The following is a 17,429-nucleotide window of genomic DNA, read 5'->3' on the forward strand; positions in this document are numbered from 1 at the left end:
TTTAGCTGAAACAATTTTCTACAAAAATAGTGACCACAATTTTTCATTTTGATCAAGGCATCATGGCGTATTTTTGCAATTAAAGGAGGCATGTCAATTTTTCACATTTTGCGTGTATTCTCTATGGGACACGACTTTTTCTCAAAACTGGATTCTACATTTCCGTCTTTCGCGAGCAAAATCTCCGTTGTTTACCTTTGTTTTCGCTAAGCTTAGGGTATGTTGTAGCTGAGACAATAAGCTATCACCAGAGTACCATTTATTTTTCGATCAGATGCCGTGATCATGCTCATATTTCATTTCATTTCAGGCGAAAATTTGAGCTTGTTTAGTAAATTAATAGTTTAATCATATAACAATTCTCTATCGAATACCTAAAGGGGGCGCTATACCACTTTTAATCATGTTCATCGTCATTGAAAACCCCCAAATCATCATCATCAATATCGTCATTATCGTATTTAGGAATATTATCATTAGATCATCATCGGCACACTTTCATGATACAAAAATAGCTTACGTATCACCTAATTCGTCAAAGTGACGAATTAAAGTCTAGTTATTTATTATTATTCTTCCTCGAATTTGTTCGCAGGATATCTCAAGACTGAATAAAGCCATTATCATGAAACTTGCCATGATGATAGATCTTAGTCTAACTTAGAACTGCGTGACTTTTTAGAGAGTCACAATTATCGTGACGTCATCCAGGCGCCATTTTGTGAAAATCAACTTATGATCATATCTTCATAACGGAAAGTAATTTTTCATTCATATTTATCATGAATAAGATCGATATCCCTCCGGTCAATTTCAGGTCAATAAACGTGCGCAAATAAGCGTGTGCGCGTTCGTCCGCGCGTTTACGCGCGCGCAAAAATTTAAAATGCTCTAAATCATCCCAAACTTTTTTTGCATACGTTTCAGGCCATATAGAGCATTTGATAAAAAATCGCGCTCACGCGCATGCGCGCGCGTTTTTTGCGCGTACTAGCATTTTGCAACATAGAATCGCCGAATTTTCTTTATCATCGTATTTGGCACATTTTTCCAAGCATTTTTATAACTTGTTCATCTTTTAATAACGCAATGAGCGTCCGCCAAAATTGACAGCGCGCGCGGATCTGCGTTATCTTTATCCACAATATATGGGCAAAATCATGCCTATACAAAATTCATTGTAATTCTTCAGAATAGATAGGAACTCCAAATATTTTTTTCATATTTAGATAGATTATGAGTCGGAGATATGATTTCATGTCTCATTTGACCCTCAATTAAATCATGACGTCATCATAATGGCCTCCTAACTCAAATTTTTAATTTGCACATTATGATGTAATCATATTTTTGGAAAACTGATTGTATCTCTTGAAATATTGATTGATTTTGTTTCAAATTTTGATATGTTCTAGCTGAGACGATTTTCTACAAATGCAGTGTCCACAATTCTTCATTTTGACAAAGGCATCATGGCGTATTTTTGCGATTAAAGGAGGCATGTCAATTTTTTACATTTTGCGTGTATTCTCAATGGGACATGACTTTTTCTCAAAACTGGATTCTACACTCCTGTCTTTCGCGAGCAAAATCTCCGTTGTCTTTGCTTAGTTTTTGCTGAGCTTCGAATATGTTGTAGCTGAGACAATAATCTATCACACGTGTGCCTTTTATTTTTCGATCAGATGCCGGGATTATGCTCATATTTCACTTGCAAAGTAGGATTTGAGAATTCCATTTCCCGTTTACGTGTAATCGCTATGGGAAATGTTTTGGTATATCGGTAACGCACTTGACTTCCATCCTCGAGATCCATTGACCTTTTACTGTACCATCTCCTTTGATTATTTAAACACGTAGAATCGCAAATAATGTAATAAACAACCCTATTTACTTTAGTGTTTCCCTATTTTCACTTAATCCATTACTTTTTGCGTGTAATCCCTGTGGGAGATAATTTTTTCTCAAATCTGGATTCTACATTCCTGTCTTTTGCGAGCAATATCGCCGTTATTTCTGCGTGGATTTTGTTGATTTTTGAGTATGATATAGCTAAGACTATGTGCTATCTAAATCACCCCTCATTTTTTCAATAAGATGTCAGGATCCCGCTCATGATCATGATCTTCATCATGATTATCATGATCATCATTATCATAATGATGATAATCATTTATTAATTACATTTTCATTTCTTTGAATAAGATAAAATCGTCAAAATGTGTTCTTCATGATATAAATTAGAATCAAAGGTGTAACTGGTTACTGCGCAGGGTCAATGGTCATATTTTTTCAATCTATCTTCCCTAGATCCATAATGATCAAGGGGACACAATTTAAACTTGACATATGGATAGATCTTAATGGATGAAGCATTTCATAAAATAATATGATATCGTGTAATGCATTCTTTATTATGTAAACCATTAGCATACGTATCACCTAATTCGTCAAAGTGACGAATTAAAGTCTAGTATTTATTTTTTGTCTGTATAGAGGAAATTATTATTATTCTTCCTCAATTTTGTTCGCAGGATATCTCAAGAATGGCAAAAGCCATTGTCATGAAACTTTCAATGATGATAGATCTTAGTCTAACTTAGAACTGCATGACTTTTCAAAGACTCAAAATTATCGTGACGTCATCCAGGCGCCATTTTGTGAAAATCAACTTATGATATTATCTTCATAACGGAAAGTAATTTTTCATTCATATTTATCATGAATAAGATCATTATCCTACCGGTCAATTTCAGATAAAAAAATGTGCGCAAATTTCCGCTTACGCGTCCGTGCGCACGTTAATGCGCGCGCAAAAATTTAAAATGCTCTAAATCGTTCTTAATTTTTTTTGCATACGTTTCAGGCCGTTTTAAGCATTTCGCAAAAAAATCGCGCACACGCGCATGCGTGCGCGTTTCCGCGCGTACTGGCATTTTGCAACATAGAATCGCCGAATTTTTTCTGAAATCATATTTGGTACATTTTTCCAAGCATTTTGATAACTTGTTCACCTTTTAATAACGCAATGAGCGTCCGTCAAAGTTGACAGCACGCGCGGATCTGCGTTATCTTTATCCACAATACATGGGCAAAAACATGCCTATACAAAATTTATTGTAACTCTTCAGAAGGGATGGGAACTCCCAATATATTTTCATATTTGGATAGATTTTGAGTTGGAGATATGATTTCATGTCTCATTTGACCCTCAATTAACTCATGACGTCATCGTAATGGCCTCCGAACTCAAAATTTAAATTTTGATATTATGACGTTTGCATTTTTTTGGAAAATTGATTGTATCTCTGTAAATATTGATTTTTTTCTTCCAAATCTTGATATGTTCTAGCTGAGATAATTTTCTACAAATGCAGTGACCACAATTTTCAAGTTTGACAAAGGTATCATGTCGTATTTTTGCGATTAAAGGAGGCATGTCAATTTTTCACATTTTGCGTGTATTCTCTATGGGACATGACTATTTCTCAAAACTGGATTGTACATTTCCGTCTTTCGCGAGCAATATCTCCGTTGTTTTAGCTTTTTCTTTGCTGAGCTTCAGGTATGTTGTAGCTGAGACAATAAGCTATCTCAAGTGTGCACTTTATTTTTCGATCATATGCCGGGATCATGCTCATATTTCACTTGCAAAGTAGGACTTCAGAATTCTATTTCCCGTTTACGTGTAATCGCTATGGGAGATGTTTTGGTATATCAGTAACGCACTTGACTTCCAACCTTGAGATCCCGAGTTCGAGTCCGGGTATCTCCAACAATTTTTTTCTTCACTTTTTTTCCTTTTGACCTTTCACTGTACCATCTCCTTTGATTATTTAAACACGTAGATTCGCAAATAATGTCATGGATAACCCTTTTTACTTTATTATTACCCTATTTTCACTTAATCCATTACTTTTTGCGTGTAATCCCTATGGGAGATGACTTTTTTCTAAAATCTGGAGTCTACATTCCTGTCTTTTGCGAGCAATATCGCCGTTATTTCGGCTTGGATTTTGTTGATTTTTGAGTATGTTGTAGCTGAGACTATATGCTATCTAAATCACCCCTCATTTTTTCAATAAGATGTCATGATCGCGCTCATGATCATGATCATGATCATCATGATCATCATTATCATAATGATGAAAATCATTTATCAATTACATTTTCATTTCTTTGAATAAGATAAAATCGTCAAAAGGTGTTCTTCATGATGTAAATTAGAGTCAAATGTGTAACTGGTTACTGCACAGGGTCAATGGTCATATTTTTTCAATCTATCTTCCCTAGATCCATAATGATCAAGGGGACACAATTTAAACTTGACATATGAATAGATCATAATGGGAGAAGCATATGAATGGGAGAAGCATTTTACAATATAATATATCGTGTAATGCATTATTCGTTATGTAAACCAGTATCATACGTATCACCTAATTCGTCTAAGTGACGAATTAAAGTCTAGTTAGGTGATACGTACGTAGACGTATCACCTTTTGATTTCGTCAAGATTTTTATTATTTATTAGGTGATACGTAACGAAGTCAACGTATCACCTTTTGATTTCGTCAATATTTTTCTTTATTATTATTATTTATTTTTATTATTCTTCCTCGAATTTGTTCGCAGGATATCTCAAGACTGAATAAAGCCATTATCATGAAACTTTCAATGATGATAGATCTTAGTCTAACTTAGAACTGTGTGACTTTTCAGACAGTCAAGGTCATCGTGACGTCATCCAGGCGCCATTTTGTGAAAATCAACTTATGATCATATCTTCATAAAGGAAAGCCATTTTTCATTCATATTTATCATGATTAAACTCAATATCCGTCCGGTCAATTTCAAGTCAATAAATGCGCGCAAAAATGCGCGTACGCTTATGTCCGCGCGTTTACGCGCGCGAAAAAAATTAAAATGCTCCAAATCATCCCAATTTTTTTTTACATCCGTTTCAGGCCATATGGAGCATTTGATAAAAAAAATTACGCACACGCGCATGCGCGCGCATTTTCGCGCGTACTGGCATTTTGCAATATAGAATCGCCGAATTTTTTCTGTCATTATATTTGATACATTTTTCCAAGCATTTTGATAACTTGTTCACCTTTTAATAACGCAATGAGCGTCCGTCAAAGTTGACAGCACGCGCAGATCTGCGTTATCTTTATCCACCATACATTGGCAAAAACATGCCTATACAAAATTCATTGTAACTGTTCAGAATGGATGGGAACTCCCAATATGTTTTCATATTTAGATAGATTATGAGTTGGAGATATGATTTCATGTCTCATTTGACCCTCAATTAACTCATGATGTCATCATAATGGCCTCCAAACTCAAAATTTCAATTTGCATATTATGACGTCAGCATATTTTTGGAAAATTAATTGTATCTCTGTAAATATGGATCAATTTTCTTTTAAATTTTGATATGTTCTAGCTGAGACAATTTGCTACAAGTATAGTTGCCACAATTTTTCATTTTGACTAAGGCATCAAGGCGTACTTTTGTGATTAAAGGAGGCATGTCAATTTTTCACATTTTGCGTGTATTCTCTAAGGGACATGACTTTTTCTCAAAACTGGATTCTACACTCCTGTCTTTTGCGAGCGAAATCTCCCATATTTTAGTTTTGTTTTCGCTGAGCTTCGAATATGTTGTAGCTGAGACAATAAGCTATCACACGTGTGCCTTTTATATTTCGATCAGATGCCGGGATTATGCTCATATTTCACTTGCAAAGTAGGATTTCTGAATTCCATTTCCCGTTTACGTGTAATTAATCGCTATGGGAGATGTTTTGTTATATCGGTAACGCACTTGACTTCCAACCTCGAGATCCCTGGTTCGATTCCGGGTGTCTCCAACACTTTTTTTTTTCACTTTTTTTTTCCTTTTGACCTTCACTGTACCATCTCCTTTGATTATTTAAACACGTAGATTCGCAAATAATGTCATAAATAACCCTTTTTACTTTATTATTACCCTATTTTCACTTAATCCATTACTTTTTGCGTGTAATCCCCATGGGAAATGACTTTTTTTTTCAAATCTGGATTCTACATTCCTGTCTTTTGCGAGCAATATCGCCGTTATTTCGGCTTGGATTTTGTTGATTTTTGAGTATGTTGTAGCTGAGATTATATGCTATCTAAATCAACCCTCATTTTTTCAATAAGATGTCATGATCGCGCTCATGATCATGATCATGATCATCACGATCATCATTATCAAAATGATGCTAATCATTTATCAATTACATTTTCATTTCTTTGAATAAGATAAAATCGTCAAAAGGTGTTCTTCATGATGTAAATTAGAGTCAAATGTGTAACTGGTTACTGCACAGGGTCAAAGGTCATATATTGTTTCAATCTATCTTCCCTAGATCCATGATGATCAAGGAGACACAATTTAATCTTGACATATGAATAGATCATAATGGGAGAAGCATATGAATGGGAGAAGCAAAATAATATATCGTGTAATGCATTATTCGTTATGTAAACCATTATCATACGTATCACCTAATTCGTCTAAGTGACGAATTAAGTCTAGTATTTATTTTGTGTCTGTATAGAAGAAATTATTATTATTCTTCCTCAATTTTGTTCGCAGGATATCTCAAGAATGGCTTTAGCCATTATCATGAAACTTGCCATGATGATAGATCTTAGCCTAACTTAGAACTGCGTGACTTTTCATAAACTCAACATCATCTAGGCGCCATTTTATTAAAATCAACTTATGATCATATCTTCATAACGGAAAGTAATTTTTAATTCATATTTATCATGAATAAGATCAATATCCTACCGGTCAATTTCAGGTCAATTAACGTGCGCAAATGCGCGTGTGCGCGTTCGTCCGCGCGTTTACGCGCGCGCAAAAATTTAAAATGCTCTAAATCATCCCCAATTTTGTTTGCATACGTTTCAGGCCATATGGAGCATTTGACAAAAAATAATGCTCACGCGCATGCGCGCGCGTTTTTTTGCGCGTACTAGCGTTTTGCAACATAGAATCGCCGAAATTTCTCTATCATCATATTTAGCACATTTTTCCTAGCATTTTGATAACTTGTTAACCCTTTAATAATGCAATGAGCGTCCGTCAAATTTGACAGCGCGCGCGGACCTGCGTTATCTTTATCCACAATACATGAGCAAAACATGTCTATACAAAGTTCTTTTTAACTCTTCAGAATAGATAAGAACTCCCAATATTTTTTCATATTTAGATAGATTATGAGTCGGAAATATGATTTTATGTCTCATTTGACCCTCAATTAACTAATGACGTCATCATAATGGCCTCCGAACTCAAAAATTTAATTTGCATGTTATGACGTCAGCATATTTTTGAAAAATTGATTGTATCTCTGTAAATATTGATTTTTTTTCTTGCAAATTTTGATATGTTCTAGCTGAGATAATTTTCTACAAATGGAGTGCCCACAATTTTCCAGTTTGACAAAGGTATCATGTCGTAATTTTGCGATTAAAGGAGGCATGTCAATTTTTCACATTTTGCGTGTATTGTCTATGGCACATGACTATTTCTCAAAACTGGATTCTACATTTCCCTCTTTCGCGAACAATATCTCCGTTGTTTTAGCTTTGTTTTTGCTGAGCTTCGGGTATGTTGTAGCTGAGACAAAAGGCTATCTCCATTGTGCACTTTATTTTTCGATCATATGCCGGGATCATGCTCATATTTTACTTGCAAAGTAGGACTTCAGAATTCCATTTCCCGTTTACGTGTTATCGCTATGGGAGATTTTTTGGTATATCAGTAACGCACTTGACTTCCAACCTCGAGATCCCTGGTTCGAGTCCGGGTGTCTCCAACAATGTTTTTTCTTCACTTTTTTTTTCCTTTTGACCTTTCACTGTACCATCTCCTTTGATTATTTAAACACGTAGAATCGCAAATAATGTCATAAACAACCCTTTTTACTTTATTATTACCCAATTTTCACTTAATCCATTACTTTTGGCGTGTAATCCCTAAGGGAGATGACTTTTTCTCAAATCTGGGGTCTACATTCCTGTCTTTTGCGAGCAATATCGCCGTTAGTTCTGCTTGGATTTTGTGGATTTTTGAAAATGTTGTACCTGAGACTATATGCTATCTAAATCAACCCTCATTTTTTCAATAAGATGTCATGATCATGATCATCATGATCATCATTATCATAATGATGATAATCATTTATCAAGAACATTTTCATTTCTTTGAATAAGATAAAATCGTCAAAAGGTGTTCTTCATGATGTAAATTAGAGTCAAATGTGTAACTGGTTACTGCACAGGGTCAAAGGTCATGTATTGTTTCAATCTATCTTCCCTAGATCCATGATAATCAAGGAGACACAATTTAATCTTGACATATGAATAGATCATAATGGGAGAAGCAAATAAATGGGAGAAGCATTTTACAAAATAATACATCGTGTAATGCATTATTCGTTATGTAGACCATTATCATACGTATCACCTAATTCGTCTAAGTGACGAATTAAAGTCTAGTTATTTATTATTATTCTTCCTCGAATTTGTTCGCAGGATATCTCAAGACTGAATGAAGCCATTGTTATGAATCTTTCAATGATAATAGATCTTAGTCTAACTTAGAACTGCGTGACTTTTCAAAGACTCAAAGTCATCGTGACGTCATCCAGGCGCCATTTTGTAAAAATCAACTTATGATCATATCTTCATAACGGAAAGTAATTTTTGATTCATATTTATCATGATTAAGATCAATATCCGTCTGGTCAATTTCAGGTAAAAAAATGCGCGCAAAAATGCGCGTACGCTTTTGTCCGCGCGTTTACGCGCGCGAAATTTTTTAAAATGCTCCAAATCATCCCTAATTTTTTTTGCATACGTTTCAGGCCATTATAAGCATTTCATAAAAAATCACGCAAAACACGCATTTTTGCACGTTTTCGTTCGTCACGGCCGAACGAAAAATAATTTCTCCGCAAAAGCTTTTGACCGAATATTCCTCATGTTTTTCCGGAAAATTTGATACCATGTTTAGCTCTTTATCACTATTAAAAACGGAATGAGCGTCCGTTCAAGATAACCGTCCGTACGCGCGATTTTTGTAATACTTTGCATATATGGGCAAAAACATGCCTATGAAAAGTCCATTGGGATGAATAGGGATTGCCCATTTTTTTTTTCATATTTAGATAGAGTATGAGTCGGAGGTATGATTTCATATCTCATTTGGCCATTAAGTACATCTTAACGTCATCATAATGGCCTTGGAAGTCAAAAATACAAAATTGCATATTATGACGTCATTGTATTTATCGAAAATGTAGTGTATTTCTCTCAATATTCATCGATTCTCTTTGAAATGTCGATATGTTGTAGATAAGGCAATTCTCTACAAGATCACTTTTCACTAAGTTTCATTTTAATGAGGTCATCATAGTACAAAATTCAATTAAAGGCCACATGTCAGAATTTTCGTCATTTGCGTGTTATGTCTATGGAAGGTGAATTTCGTTCACATCAGGAATCTACATGGCATTCATCTATGAGCACTATCTATCTTATGTGTCCTCTGTTTTCTCCCAAATTGGGGTATGTTATGGCTGAGACCATGGGCTATAAAAACGGTGTACTTTGTTTTTTAATCAGATGTTGGGATCATGTCGGAATTTTCAATCGAAAGTTGAAATTGCAAATTTTGAAGGAATCATTAAGTGATACGTATCATTAGGTGATACGTAACGAAGTCTACGTATCACCTATTGATTTCGTCAAGATTTTTAGGTGATACGTAACGAAGTCTACGTATCACCTATTGATTTCGTCAAGATTGTTATTTATTTATTATTATTATTATTATTATTTATTATTATTCTTCCTCGAATTTGTTCGCAGGATATCTCAAGACTGAATGAAGCCATTGTTATGAATCTTTCAATGATGATAGATCTTAGTCTAACTTAGAACTGCATGACTTTTCAAAGACTCAAAATTATCGTGACGTCATCCAGGCGCCATTTTGTGAAAATCCACTAATGATCATATCTTCATAACGAATAGGAATTTTTCATTCATATTTATCATGATTAAGATCAATATCCGTCCAGTCAATTTCAAGTCAATAAACGTCCGTAAATGCGCGCGTGCGCGCTCGTCCGCGCGTTTACGCGCGCTCAAAAATTCAAAATGCTCCAAATCATCCCAAATTTTTTTTTCATACGTTTCAGGCCATATAGAGCATTTGACAAAAAATCGCGCTCACGCGCATGCGCGCGTGTTTTTTGCGCGTACTAGCATTTTGCAACATAGAATCGCCGTATTTTCTCCGTCATCGTATTTTGTACATTTTTCCAAGCATTTTGATAATTTGTTCACCTTTTAATAACGCAATGAGCGTCCGTCAAAGTTGACAGCACGCGCAGATCTGCGTTATCTTTATCCACCATACATTGACAAAAACATGCCTATACAAAATTCATTGTAACTGTTCAGAATGGATGGGAACTCCCAATAAGTTTTCATATTTAGATAGATTATGAGTTGGAGATATGATTTCATGTCTCATTTGACCCTCAATTAACTCATGATGTCATCATAATGGCCTCCAAACTCAAAATTTCAATTTGCATATTATGACGTCAGCATATTTTTGGAAAATTAATTGTATCTCTGTAAATATTGATCAATTTTCTTTTAAATTTTGATATGTTCTAGCTGAGACAATTTGCTACAAGTATAGTTGCCACAATTTTTCATTTTGACTAAGGCATCAAGGCGTACTTTTGCGATTAAAGGAGGCATGTCAATTTTTCACATTTTGCGTGTATTCTCTATGGGACATGACTTTTTCTCAAAACTGGATTCTACACTCCTGTCTTTTGCGAGCGAAATCTCCCATATTTTAGCTTTGTTTTCGCTGAGCTTCGAATATGTTGTAGCTGAGACAATAAGCTATCACACGTGTGCCTTTTATATTTCGATCAGATGCCGGGATTATGCTCATATTTCACTTGCAAAGTAGGATTTCTGAATTCCATTTCCCGTTTACGTGTAATTAATCGCTATGGCAGATGTTTTGGTATATCGGTAACGCACTTGACTTCCAACCTCGAGATTCCGGGTGTCTCCAACACTTTTTTTTTCACTTTTTTTTTTCCTTTTGACCTTCACTGTACCATCTCCTTTGATTATTTAAACACGTAGATTCGCAAATAATGTCATAAATAACCCTTTTTACTTTATTATTACCCTATTTTCACTTAATCCATTACTTTTTGCGTGTAATCCCTATGGGAGATGACTTTTTTTTTCAAATCTGGATTCTACATTCCTGTCTTTTGCGAGCAATATCGCCGTTATTTCGGCTTGGATTTTGTTGATTTTTGAGTATGTTGTAGCTGAGACTATATGCTATCTAAATCAACCCTCTTTTTTTTCAATAAGATGTCATGATCGCGCTTATGATCATGATCATGATCATCATGATCATCATTATCATAATGATGATAATCATTTATCAATTACATTTTCATTTCTTTGAATAAGATAAAAATCGTCAAAAAGTGTTCTTCATGATGTAAATTAGAGTCAAATGTGTAACTGGTTACTGCACAGGGTCAAAGGTCATATATTGTTTCAATCTATCTTCCCTAGATCCATGATGATCAAGGAGACACAATTTAATCTTGACATATGAATAGATCATAATGGGAGAAGCATATAAATGGGAGAAGCATTTTACAAAATAATATATCGTGTAATGCATTATTCGCTATGTAAACCACTATCATACGTATCACCTAATTCGTCTAAGTGACGAATTAAAGTCTAGTTTATTTATTATTATTCTTCCTCGAATTTGTTCGCAGGATATCTCAAGACTGAATAAAGCCATTATCATGAAACTTGCCATGATGATAGATCTTAGTCTAACTTAGAACTGCGTGACTTTTCAAAGACTCAAAGTCATTATGACGTCATCTAGGCGCCATTTTGTGAAAATCAACTTATGATCATATCTTCATAACGGAAAGTAATTTTTCATTCATATTTATCATGAATAAGATCAATATTCGTCCGGTCAATTTCAGGTCAATAAACGTGCGTAAATGCGCGCGGGCGCGTTCGTCCGCGCGTTAACGCGCGCGCAAAAATTAAAAATGCTCTAAATTATCTCAAATTTTTTTTGCATACGTTTCAGGCCATATGGAGCATTTGACAAAAAATCATGCACACGCGCGTGCGCGCGCGTTTTTTGTGCGCACTAGCATTTTGTAACATAGAATTGCCAAATTTTCTATTTCGGCGTATTTGGCACATTTTTCCAAGCATTTTGATAATTTGTTCACCTTTTAATAACGCAATGAGCGTCCGTCAAAGTTGACAGCGCGCGCGGATCTGCGTTATCTTTATCCACAATATATGAGCAAAAACATACCTATACAAAATTCATTGTAACTCTTCAGAATAGATATGAACTCCCAATATGTTTTCATATGTTGATAGATCATGAGTTGGAGATATGATTTCATGTCTTATTTGATCCTCAATTAACTCATGATGTCATCATAATGGCCTCCGAACTCAAAATTTTAATTTGCACATTATGATGTAAGCATATTTTTGGAAAACTGATTGTATCTCTTTAAATATTGATTGATTTTGTTTCAAATTTTGATATGTTCTAGCTGAGACAATTGTCGACAAATGCAGTGTCCACAATTTTTCATTTTGATAAAGGAATCATGGCGTATTTTTGCGATTAAAGGAGGCATGTCAATTTTTTACATTTTGCGTGTATTCTCTATGGGACATGACTTTTTCTCAAAACTGGATTCTACACTCCTGTCTTTCGCGAGCAAAATCTCCGTTGTCTTAGCTTAGTTTTTGCTGAGCTTCGAATATGTTGTAGCTGAGACAATAATCTATCACACGTGTGCCTTTCATTTTACGATCAGATGCCGGGATTATGCTCATATTTCACTTGCAAAGTAGGATTTGAGAATTCCATTTCCCGTTTACGTGTAATCGCTATGGGAAATGTTTTGGTATATCGGTAACGCACTTGACTTCCATCCTCGAGATCCATGGTTCGAGTCCGGGTGTCTCCAACAATATGTGTCTTCACTTTATTTTTTGACCTTTCACTGTACCATCTCCTTTGAGTATTAAAACACGTAGAATCGCAAATAATGTAATAAACAACCCTATTTTCTTTATTATTACCCTATTTTTCACTTAATCCATTACTTTTTGCGTTTAATCCCTATGGGAGATGACTTTTTCTCAAATCTGGATTCTACATTCCTGTGTTTTGAGCAATATCGCCGATATTTCTGCTTGGATTTTGTTGATTTTTGAGTATGTTGTAGCTGAGACAAGTTTCCACGAGATTTATGTAGACTATTTAACATTATCATGGCGTTATCATAGTCAAAATTCAATCATAGGTGACATGTCAATTATCATATATAACAATCCTCAATCGGATACCTGAAGGGGGCGCTATACCACTTTCAATCATGGTCATCTGGAAGGCATTGTTCTCAATTGCATCTCTCTCTCCTCTCTCTTGATCTTTACTTCTCCTCTCATGTTCTGCCCCTCTCCTTTTTTGGTCTGTCTCTGCATCTATCTATCTCTCTTCTCTTTCACCCTCTCCCTCTCTCTCTCTCTCTCTCTCTTGCCTTGCGTCCCCCTTATTCTCTTGGTCTGTCTCCCTCTTGCCCTACAGTTGAAACTTGACTCATGGATAGACCATAATGGGAGTAGTAAACGAAATATGAAATCGTGAAAATGCGTTCTTCATTATGTTACACATGAGCATACGTATCACCTAATTCGTCAAAGTGACGAATTAAAGTCTAGTTAGGTGATACGTAACGAAGTCTACGTATCACCTATTGATTTCGTCAAGATTTTTATTTATTAGGTGGTCTGTTGAAAACAGATCACCTATTGTTTTCGTCAGAATTTTCTTTCTTTATTTATTTATTATTATTCTTTATTTTTATTTATTGTTCCCACTTTTTTGTTCACAGGATAACTCAAGATCAGTTTGATCAATTTCGTTCAATTTTGGCACAGTCATAGGTCATTGTCATGAGACGTGACAGTAACCTTTTCAATATCATCAAGTCTTCATGACGTCATCCAGGCGCCATTTTGTGTTTTTTTTGGTACTTTTTACTCATGATCATATCTTCATAACGGAAAGGCATTTCTCATTCATATTCATCATGATTAAGGTCAATATCCGTCCGGTCAATTTCAGGTCAAAAAACGCGCGCGCATGCGTACGTCCGCGCGTCAGCGCGCGCGCAAAAAATAAAAATGCTCCAAATCGTCTTAAATTAATTTTGCATACGTTTCAGGCCATTTCAAGCATTTTGCAAAAAAACTCGCACACGCGGATGGGCGCGCGTTTTCGCGCGTACTGATATTTTGCAACATAGAATCGCTGAATTTTTTCTGTCATCATGTTTGACACATTTTTCCAAGCATTTTGATACCTTGTTCACCTTTTTCTGACCGGTAATAACGGAATGAGCGTCCGTTTAAGATAATGTCCGTGCGTGCGAGCTCTCGTAATACATAGCATACATGGGCAAAAACATGCCTATACAAAATCCATTGTAGCGCTTTAGGATGCAAGTTGAACCCAATTTTTTTCTCCATATTTTGATAGAGTATGAATTGGAAATATGATTTCATGTCTCATTTGACCCTCAATTAACTCATGACGTCATCATAATGGCCTCCCAACTCAAAATTTCAATTTGCATATTATGACGTCAGCAGATTTCTGGAAAATAGGCTGTATCTCTGTCAATATTGATCAATTTTCTTTCAAATTTTGATATGATCTAGCTGAGACAATTCTCTACAAATGCAGTCACCACGATATTTCATTTTGACAAAGGCATCATGGCGTATTTTTGCGATTAAAGGAGGCATGTCAATTTTTCACATTTTGCGTGTATTCTCTATGGGACATGACTTTTTCTCAAAACTGGATTCTACATCCTGTCTTTTGCGAGCAATATCTCCGTCGTTTTAGCTTTTTTTACGCTGAACTTTGAGTATGTTGTAGCTGAGACAATAAGCTATCACAAGTGTGCCCTTTATTTTTCGATCAGATGCCGGGATCATGCTCATATTTCAATTACAAAGTGGGATTTGTGCATTCCATTTTCCGTTTACGTGTAATCTCTATGGGAAATGTTTTGGTATATCGGTAACGCACTTGACTTCCGACCTCGAGGTCCCTGGTTCGAGTCCGGGCGTCTCCAACAATTTTTTTTCTTCACTTTTTTTTCTTTTTGACCATTCACTCTACCATCTCCTTTGAATATTAAAACACGTACAATCGCAAATAATGTAATAAACAACCATATTTACTTTATTATTACCCTATTATCACTAGATCCATTACTTTTTGCGTGTAATCCTTATGGGAGATGACTTTTTCTCAAATCTGGATTCTACATTCTTGTCTTTTGCGAGCAATATCGCTGTTATTTCGGCGTGATTTTTGTTGATTTTTAAGTATGTTGTAGCTGAGACTATATACTATCTAATTGTTCTCTCATTTTTTTCAGTCTGATGTCATCGTGGTCTGTTGATGATAATCATCAACATCATCATGATCATCATCATCATCATCATCGTCATCCCCATTACTATCAAGATCATCATCATCATCATCATCATTGTTTACATGTCTATATAACTTCTCCCTTTCTCAATATAGTAAATATTATAATACATCATAAGACTTGAAGACAGACCACCTAATTCGTCCCCATGACGAATTAAATTTCTAGTATTTTAATTGAATTTGTTCAAAAACACAATTCAATTAAAATAAATTTGGGACCACTCTTTTGTGTGCACGATTACTCAAAATTGAACCGTCCAATTTCTTTCAAATTTAACACAGTCATAGGTCATCATCTTAAGACGTGACAGGAACATTTTCAAGTTCATCAACATATCGTGACGTCATCCAGGCGCCATTTTGTGAAGTGCTCTGAGAATCAACTCATGATCATATCTTCATAACCGTAAATCAATTCTCATTCATATTTATAACGATTATGGTCAATATCCGTCCGGTCAACTTAAGGTCAATAAACGCGCGCGTACGCGTCCGTCCGCGCGTCGGTGCGCGCAAAAATAAAAAATGCTCATAATCACTTTTTGATCAAATTAGAGTATGTTTTAGGCCATTTCAAGCATTTCGAAAATTTCGAAAATTTTCGCAAGCATAAATTTGCGCGCACGTTTGTGTTCGTAATGGTCGTACGCATCCGAGAATCGCCCAATTGTATTGCCCAATTTATTCCGAACAATTTGATACCATGTTTATCTCTTTATGACCATTAATAACGAAATGAGCGTCCGTTTAAAGTAAAGTCCGTTCGAACCCTCAATTAATTCGTGACGTCATCATGATTGCCTCCGTTCAAGGTAAATGTCCGTGTGTGCGAGCTCTTGTAATACAAAGCATATATGTGCAAAAACATGCCTATACAAAATCCATTGTAGCTCTTCAGAATGGATAGATACTCCCAATTCTTTTTCATATTTGGATAGATTATGAGTCGGAGATATGATTTCATGTCTCATTTGACACTCAATTAACTCATGACGTCATCATAATGGCCTCCGAACTCAAAATTTCAATTTGCATATTATGACGTCAGCAGATTTTTGGAAAATTGATTGTATCTCTGTAAATATTGATCAATTTTCATCCAGATTTTGATATGTTCTAGCTGAGACAAATCTCTACAAATAAAGTCGGACATATTTTTCATTTTGACAATGGCATCATGGCGTATTTTTGCGATTAAAGGAGGCATGTCAATTTTCACATTTTGCGTGTATTCTCTATGGGACATGACTTTTTCTCAAAACTGGATTCTACATTCTTGTCTTTCGCGAGCAATATCTCCGTCGTTTTATCTTTGTTTACGCTGAGCTTTGAGTATGTTGTAGCTGAGACAATGAGCTATAATAATTGTGCCCTTTATTTTTCGATCAGATGCCGGTATCATGCTCATATTTCACTTACAAAGTGGGATTTGAGAATTGTATGTTCCGTTTCCGTGTAATCTCTATGGGAAATATTTTGGTATATCGGTAACGCACTTGACTTCCGACCTCGAGGTCCCTGGTTCGAGTCCGGGCGTCTCCAATAATTTTTTTTCATCAATTTTTTTACTTTTTGACGTGTCAATGATCATGAAAATTGAAGACAGACCACCTAATTCGTCCCCATGACGAATTAAATTTCTAGTTATTCTTCTTCTTCTTCCTATTATTCTTCCTCGATTTTGTTCGCAGGATATCTCAAGACTGAATAAAGCCATTGTCATGAAACTTTCAATGATGATAGA

Source organism: Strongylocentrotus purpuratus, unplaced genomic scaffold (assembly GCF_000002235.5).
Source record: "Strongylocentrotus purpuratus isolate Spur 01 unplaced genomic scaffold, Spur_5.0 spur5_scaffold_20, whole genome shotgun sequence".
Classification (NCBI taxonomy): Eukaryota; Metazoa; Echinodermata; class Echinoidea; order Camarodonta; family Strongylocentrotidae; genus Strongylocentrotus; species Strongylocentrotus purpuratus.